Below are 8770 nucleotides of genomic sequence, written 5' to 3' on the forward strand. Positions count from 1 at the left end.
ACAGAAATGCAGAGACATGATTGAATACAGGGAGCATGAAACAAGGATTATTCTGTTTGTGAAGGAAAGAGTGTCTCAGAACAAATGAGGAGAAAAAGCAGATTCATGGGGAAAGAAGCACAGGAGGGGCCTCCTGAAGTAATGAGGTGTCATCTACAGACGTACAGAGGGAGTGACTGCATGATCCACATCTAAGCATTCTTTTGAATAATCAATGGAGGGAGTCTATATGTGTTGAATTAAGTTTTTGCTTCAACTCAAAATGTTTGTACTGTTCCCGAGAGTCTCACACCAGATCGATCTGACTGTAGTCTAAAGGCCTGCTCACACTATCCTTTTGGCCGCGGCCAAAACCGGTTTTTCAGCTAAAGTCTAGCACCTTTAAGTAGTGTGCGCGCACCCGCTCCACGCTCAACTGGGGCCAGCTGGCCCTCCACGGCCCGCTTGAAATAGGTGGGCTTTAGCGGAGCCGTTTGAACATGTACGAGCACGAGCGTGCGCACGTGTACGCGCACGAGCACGATGCCTACGGCGGTTCTGACGTCATTTATGTGCGCATGTTCGGACATAGAAAATAGAAGGACGGACCATGCGCCGACATTTACAACAACAACAATGGCGACTATAGGCGCTTAGAGGAGGAGCGCAGCAGGCTGGACATAGAAACACTTAACGCCTATATCACCACTCAGGCAGAGACTGAGGTCCGCCGACAACAGCGGACAGATGCCATGTTTCAGCAGCTTCTGGGTGCCATGACACAACCGGCCAGGTCTATGTCACAGGAAAACCTGAGCTACTGTCAGTTGTGACATTAAAATTATTAAAAAACAGAGCCGGAGTCTGCCAGAAGACTGCTGCGTGCACTATTTTTTGTATTTAATTTTGTTATTGTAAGGTATTTAACAACTTCCATGCATGTTTATTTTAAATAGTTTTTACCTTTTATATAACGTGATTGTGACTTTTTATATTTTTTAAGTGTTTTTCTAGATATGTTGTTTATAATTTTGTTTTGCCAACTTTTAATAAAACTGTCTTACCATACATCTTGTCTTTTTATAAACCTATAAGGTCCATACATCTATTGGAAACAATTTATTGTAAGCCTCAGTGCATCAATCAATACATAAAGATCAGGTTATGAGATGTAAAACAACACAGTTTAAAACAAGTAAATGTAGACAACAAAAATGGTTTTAATTCTATTTTATTTATACAACCATGTCATAACGCTGCTTTCCATTATGTGCGAGTGCGCCCCTGAAAGACCGCGCGCATTTCATAAACAAAGCGACGCATCGAGATGACGTCTATCAATGCGTGTGACGTGTTACGACGTGACACGTCACACGCATACGTGATGACGTGATGACGTACGGACAAGCAAAAAGCATGGACCGGGGCCGAGGCCGGGGCAGTGTGAGCACAAACGGGGCTGGGGCGCGGGGGGGAGAGGGAGGGGGGACAAGTACCCTAAAGTCCGGGTCTCGGCCCGGGAGGATAGTGTGAGCAGGCCCTAAGGCTCCGTTCACACTGCAGTTCCAATTGACCTGAATCTGATTTTTTCACTCAACTGCGCATGTGGGTCACTGCAGAAGTGTGAGCTGTTCACCCAGCAATCCGTAGACAGGCCACATTTAAAGACGTAACGTGAACAGCCAAACAAAAAAAATCAGATTTCTTTCCACATCACTTTCTTGCTTCACTGTGTAATCACCCAATCGAAGTTTCTAAAATCCACTTTAAACGCTTCATCTTGTTTTTCAGTTTATTTGTTTGTTATTCAGATGTTGTGCTGCAACACAATGATAAATAACTTACTTTGGCATGGTTATTGACATCTTTGGCACTCAACATTCATAAATCCAGGATTTGAAAAGGACTTAAATCAAATCCAAAGCTCTTTGTGACTCTTTCCTACTTAATTTAGAAACCAAGGCAATGAATCTTTAACCTGGACAGAGTGGGTAAAAGTTTCCGAGGAGAGGATTTAGTGTTTCTTCTTTGAGTATTAAACAGCAATTGCCCGCAGTAGGTAGGACCCCTGGGGGAATGGATATGGATCATACACTAGGGAGGTAAAGGACCATGGGTAATCCTTCCTCTAAAAGAGCAGTTGTAGCCTTTCATGTGCGATGAACTGTAAATACGAGGTCATGAGACCAAATAAAACCACACATCTTTATTTGTTTTGTTGGTGTTCTCACGTCTCATGTTTGATATACTAATGTTCTCAGCCTACTTATAGCTCTCCTTACAACCCTGCTGTTACCTCTCATTCCTATATCTTTAGCACTTTTGGAAGTATCCTAATTCTTGGAAAAAATTGGTATTGCAGTAAATAAGGATTAACATAAAATGCATAAAACCCGAATGTCTGACCATTATTAAACCCTCACAATAATCCATTTGCTCAGTGATAGTCCCAAAACCCTTTTACAGTCATTGGCTGCTGATAGCCTAGGGGCTGGCCAATTGGTCTCACACCACAACTTGTGGTGCAATTGCAATCAAATGAGTTGTTCTTGTGCAGGTATGAACTCCAATCGAGCTGCAACGATGAATATATTAGTTAATTAGTTGCTAACTGTTAAATTAATCAGCGTCTATTCTGATAATCAATAAACAAAATCAAACAATCCTTTTGAGTTATCATTTAAGAAATAAAGTCAAAATTCTCAGATTCCAACTTCTACTCCTTAAATGTGAATTTTTTCTAATGTCGCAATATCTTTGAGTTGTGGACAAAAAAGAGACATTTGAGGACATCGGCTTTGGGAAACACTGATTGACATTTTTCTTTTTTTTTTCTGACAATTTGTGGACCAAACAACTAATCGATAACATTTAAAAAATAATCTCTGAGACTTTAAATCTGATGCATTTGTAATATTTCTCACAGCACACCAGCGGCAAGTTGAAACTCCCCAAATCAATTAGAGTTCAGCATAATTTGTGATGTTTCTGAATATGGCTCCTGATATACAGTTTAAAACTTTGGCCGTATCAGCCATCACACATAAACCTGGCAATTGCCAGTTACTGGGCCCAACCCTAGTTTAAAGTCTTATTTTAGTCCAAATTGGCTGTTAATTTAATGGAATCAAATGGACATTTAGAGATAGGTTGTACTTTGTCAACACTTCTAGTTTTCCTTTTCATCTTTTACACATCAGAGGAGCACGGTGATCAGTGGCAGCAGTTTATGGCCACAGTAGGTTATGTGGACAGGACATGTTCAACATCTGTCTCAATATGGAGATAACACTGACTGATGACATAATTCCTGGCTAATGTAGATAAATAGCCTGCACTAGTTACAATAGCAGACCCCCGGTTCTACCCTGTCTTTCCCCTCTCTCTCTCTCAACACACACACACACACACACACACACACACACACACACACACACACACACACACACACACACACACACACACACACACACACACACACACACACACACACACACACACACACACACACACACACCAGGATGTGGACAGTGACACATCCACAGAGATATTAGCTTGTAGTCACTGGTGCAAGAGATAAGATGGGATGCAGGAGATTAATGGCTCTGTTATTGTTAAAGCAGTGGAAAGTCTGGGTCACACTGGGAACAATTACTCTACTGTACTGCATAACCATCTGTATCCCTGACTCAACTAATGCCCTCCTTCAAATTGAATTAATTCAGTTTTAAATCTCTTTCCACTTGAAGAGGATTATATAATCAAAGTCACATTTTATATAATGAGCACAGAGCTGTTTTGAAAGGTGACACTGGAGCTTTACTCATTCACTTTGCGGTTAAATTGACCGAAATCAGAAACTTACTGAGCAATTTCACCTCTTAAAAGTATCACTTTCAAGGTGGAAACAGGTAATTCAACAACAGAGCAGTGAGAAGTCACCTTTGTAGCAGTTAACATCTGCTCTGGTGTTATTCTAAGCACAACCGGATAAAGATAAAGGACAGAAATCAAACCCAGGACTCATTGATTGTTCTTTTTTGTTTTGTATTTATGAGTGTGCGTGGATGGCTGTTCCCTAACTGAGCCCATGTGTGTTCCATGTCAAACAACAGCAGCCACAGGCGTGCCGTTTGATCAGCGCAGGGAAAAGCATCAGGGGTTCACGTTTGAAAGAAACGTGCTAGTCTATCTCGAGACCTGGCAACCCGGGGCTCCTCTTCTACAGCCTGACAGTTGATCCCCAAACCCGGAAATTTAATACGTTTGGTTTAATTTTCCAAAAAAGGAAAATGTTTGCCAGCATGGAGGTGTTCAACATCTCTCAGCTGAATCCAAGCAACGCAGGAGCTCTGTGGAAATAGATTTACATAAGGCCTGGCACAAGCATAATGTCTGGCAAAAACAGTGGTGGGGATTGATTGCGATTGTTTGGATTTGTGTGCCAGGTTCAATCCCAGACCTGGCAAGACAGAACACAAAGTGTTTTGGTTCAAAGAGCTCAGTCAGAGATGGAGCCTCTTTGGAAAAATGAGCCTAATCTGAAGCCAGCGAGCCAGAGGAAAGCTCCTGCTAGAGATTGAAGGTCTGCAGTGTGACCTGTGGGGTTTACAGAGTATTCCTGCTCTGAATCCTCCAAGAGCAAAGCAGTCTGATGCTGCCTTCAAGTGCTGTTGGAAAATTGTGAGTTGATAAATTAGCAACCCAACAACAGTTTGTTAAGCTACTAGCATTCATGGATACATAACTAAACATGTCCTCTGTTAGTGTCTTTGGCAATGACAAAAAATAAAAAATAAAGTTGACAAAACAAGCTCATCTCAAAATCCATTTAGTTACTGTTTTTGAGCTTTCCATCATATTCCATGATGTTCAAATTTCAATTTCAAGTTCAAATTTCCATTTTTTAAAGGGCTTCTCATTCATGTTGACTAAAAAGTGAATTTCAAATGAATGTGAACATTTTCACTTCAACAACAAGGCAACCAAAACTACATGGTTGTGGTTAGAGATCTCTGACTGTTGATGGAAGACAGGACATGCATTTATTCTGCAGGCTCCCAAAGTTTACTTACTCTCACTAAAATCTTTTCTGTATATCCAAATAGACTGCCCAAGATGCACTCCTACTGCTCCAGAGGTCATATTATGTAAGCTGATAAACTTTTAATGCAAAGTTTAAATTTAGGACCTCACTAGGCAAGAGGATATTCATTCATTCATTACCTTTACTGTTTGACATAAAACATGCAGGATTTCTTTGCTCATTCCAAACTTAAATTCTTACCAAATATACTGTATAAATCATAGTCTTGTCTGTCAGTAGACAGCTACTGAACTTGAGAATGTCGTCCACTAATTATTTTCATGTCCAGCCTGTATGAGTCCCTCTCCATATATGCCTTTGCTTGTGTGTGTGTGTGTGTGTGTGTGTGTGTGTGTGTGTGTGTGTGTGTGTGTGTGTGTGTGTGTGCATGTGTGTGTAATGGAAATTCAGAGGCTGTCAGTGATGTGTTCATAATGGAAAGAAGAGGTCACTCATCTGCAGTGAAAGCAAAGTGAGAGGAAGAGAAAACAACTGTGTGTTGTCTGTGAAAACAGACCAGTCAGTTGATTTTCAGTTTGCGTAATTTTACAGTCTAAAGATCTGCGTTACCTCAGGTTCATAATTCTATTGTAGCACTGGCGACTAAAGACTAGAGTATCAAAGTTGCTACTGTTGATCAATGTCATGTTGCAAGTTTACCACTATGAATCACAGCCCTTGTGGAAGTGAATTCAATCTTAAATATCTAATTTAATACTTCTTGACTGAGCAAGACATTTTTCTATTCTGATGAGCAGTCAGCTGCACTGATGAAAACCTCGACCCAGTGGTGACCTCCGTTCAAAAAAGAACCTTTGTCTAATCAGACTTCCACTTTTATTGGCTGCCAAAGTTTAAAACTGGAAAGTCCTTCACCTGCCCGAGGAGACAGTAGACTCCATCAGGTTGGAGATCCTTGCTGAAAGTTGAGTGTGTTTGAAAAGTTCTAAATAAGTTTAGTCATGCTCTTACCTCATAGCCTTTATAGTAACATATGTACTCAAGCATGCCCTTGAAGAGGGAAGTGGAGATAATGGGGTGTAAAATAGTGGTGACAGTGAACTGAATGGTGAACTTACTCTAGACACCACGAACAAAGAAGAAGCCATCTGTGTGTGTGTGTGTGTGTGTGTGTGTGTGTGTGTGTGTGTGTGCGCGCGCGTGTGTGTGTCTTTTAGGGAAAATTCCTTATGTGCGACCTCTATTCAACCTTGAGCTTCAACCTTTTTCCCCTGACAATTTGATACATTCTCAGGTGTACCGAATTATTTGCAGTGCTTCCACAAAACAAATCATTTTTTTGGCAGCTTTTGGTTTCTTTGAGAAGGAAGAAATATCCTGCATCCTAATTATATTTGGGTGACCACACATTTTTTCCAGAATGTAAAAGGAATTGGCCTCAATTAGAGACACCCCACAGATATTTGAAAAATCGGACCTATGAAGGTTTTCTCAAGGCCATTTGGAAATTAGTCCCAGGTGGCAACTCTTCAACTGATTAGTTGAAGAATTTGACCAATAAAAAAATTATTGCTTCCATATTGGTTAACATGACTCCTTTCTACAGTTGCTTTCTTGCCAAACCTAAGTGCCACAACCAAACGCCTTTACAGCTCTGAAAACCAACCAGAGACCCGGTGATGATATCTGGGACAGACTCTGTGGATGGCCGCAGCTGCTGTTGCTGTTGATCGGCAGTCCTCTTTAGCAGAAAAGACACTGACCTCTTTATAAGTATTCAGTGTTTGTCTAAATTACCATAAATTCAGTAACAAAACTTGCAAAACATGTACAATTAAAGAAGTGTAATTTTCTTTCCAGTCGAAATCCAGCATCAACAACCTGTAAGTGTTCCATGAGGTAAAAGGCGTTGGTTGGTACTGCAGTGAGCTGAAACAGTCCCTGCCAATGCAGTGATAGGTGCCCAGGAATGAAGTAGTTAGTTGATCCAGATGCTTGACCATTTTCTAAATCCAAACCCTGTTTCAGTACAGATGCAGTGTCCCACTACATCCACCTGAGTGGAACATTGGAACAGTTATTTGCACAAATATAGGAGGTGATCATCATCGTCAATGTTAGAAAAGGCTGGAAATTATGTAATAGTAAAAGACCTGGGGCCTCATTTATAAAACTGTGCGTAGAATCCTTCTCAAAACATTGCGTTTGCACCAAAACATGAATGTGCTGCGCAGAAAAATTCAAGATTTATGAAACTGTGTGACGCACATTTGCATGCAATCTTTCCTTTATAAATGCAGATATTTTCCCACCTGTGGTGAACAGTGCGGTCTTTACGGGATTTACGAGAGGTGAGTAAAGCTCACGTTGCAACAACATTGAAGCGCTAAACAGTTAATGTTATGCCTGTTAGTTATCATTAAGCTATAATTAGCGGCTAGCAGATATTTCTTATATAACAACGCAACTGTTAATGGCGGATCTAAGCAGCTAACAGTACCGTCCGTCTAACATTAAGAGATGTCAATTTAACAGGTGCACACAAGTACATGTATCTGAAAAAGGTTATTTTTCTGTTAAAGTCCCAGACTGGGAGTGGCAGTGAGGCCACCTAAATGGTCATACAGGAACACCTGCGTGAAGAGTGTGTACTGGAATTATTTAGTGGTCTTACACCACCTCATATAATTTAACAGTATTGTTGTCATTGTTGCTGGTTTGTATTTGTATTTAACATTTGTGCACTACCTTACACAGCTTAAAATTCATCTCATTGTTGCTGGTTTGTATTTTTATTTAATATTTTTGCACTACCTTAGACATCTTAATATTGTTGTTGTTGCTGGTTGGTGTTGTTGGTTTTGTTCTTTTCTTCTTTTTTTATTTTAAAAAGTTCTGCCTCTTAATCTTTGGTCATTTTCTCTCTGCGGTATCGAAAATGGTATTGAGTATCGAGTATTTCCTGGGTATGGGTATCCAGTTTGAAACTGCTGCCTTCTTGGCCAGGTCGCCCTTGTGAAAGAGATCCTGATCTGAATACAGTGGTTTTTATCTGGTTAAATAAAGGTTAAATCATAAAAAAACAACTTTATTTTCAGTTGATGCTGTCTTAAGTATTTCCCAGCTCAGCAGCGTTATCTTAATGTCCGGGCATCCTGTAAGAGACTTGTTTAGGAGGAACAGTCCTAATTTGGAAGGTAATGCACATCAATAAGACCTCTATCGTTAAATCACAAACTCTAAAATGCAAGACCCAGTTCCATTAAAGATCTGAATCTAATCCAAAAGATAACAATTACGTTAATCACTAACATTGAAGCCCTCAGGAATACTTTGAATGAGCATTTATCTGTAGTCTACCCCTTGGCTTATTCAATAACCCATACACCCAGCTTCATTTCACACACATCACTACATGGTGTTGAAGTCAGATTCTGTATTAGTCCCAAACAAAACAGTGCCCCGTGCACGCTTTCTGCAACATGCTGTAAAATAACAAATGACGCCGTGATAAAATAGAATGTTGGAATTTTTTTATTGAAATTCTGGCTCCCCGTTTGGAAAAGTGACTTTTGATCGATGCTCAAAAAATGTGATCTGCCCACACAGTTCAAACGTCTGTTGTCTGAGATCTGAATGGAAACACTGGATACAGCGATGGAGATTATTTATGGTCTGAAGGGGCTTTTGTCAGGGCAGCAAACATGAGGGGAAAGGCTTGGCTGTCCCGAGTTGAATGTTAAT

This window comes from Echiichthys vipera, assembly GCF_963691815.1.
Source record: "Echiichthys vipera genome assembly, chromosome: 21".
NCBI classification, from domain to species: domain Eukaryota; kingdom Metazoa; phylum Chordata; class Actinopteri; order Perciformes; family Trachinidae; genus Echiichthys; species Echiichthys vipera.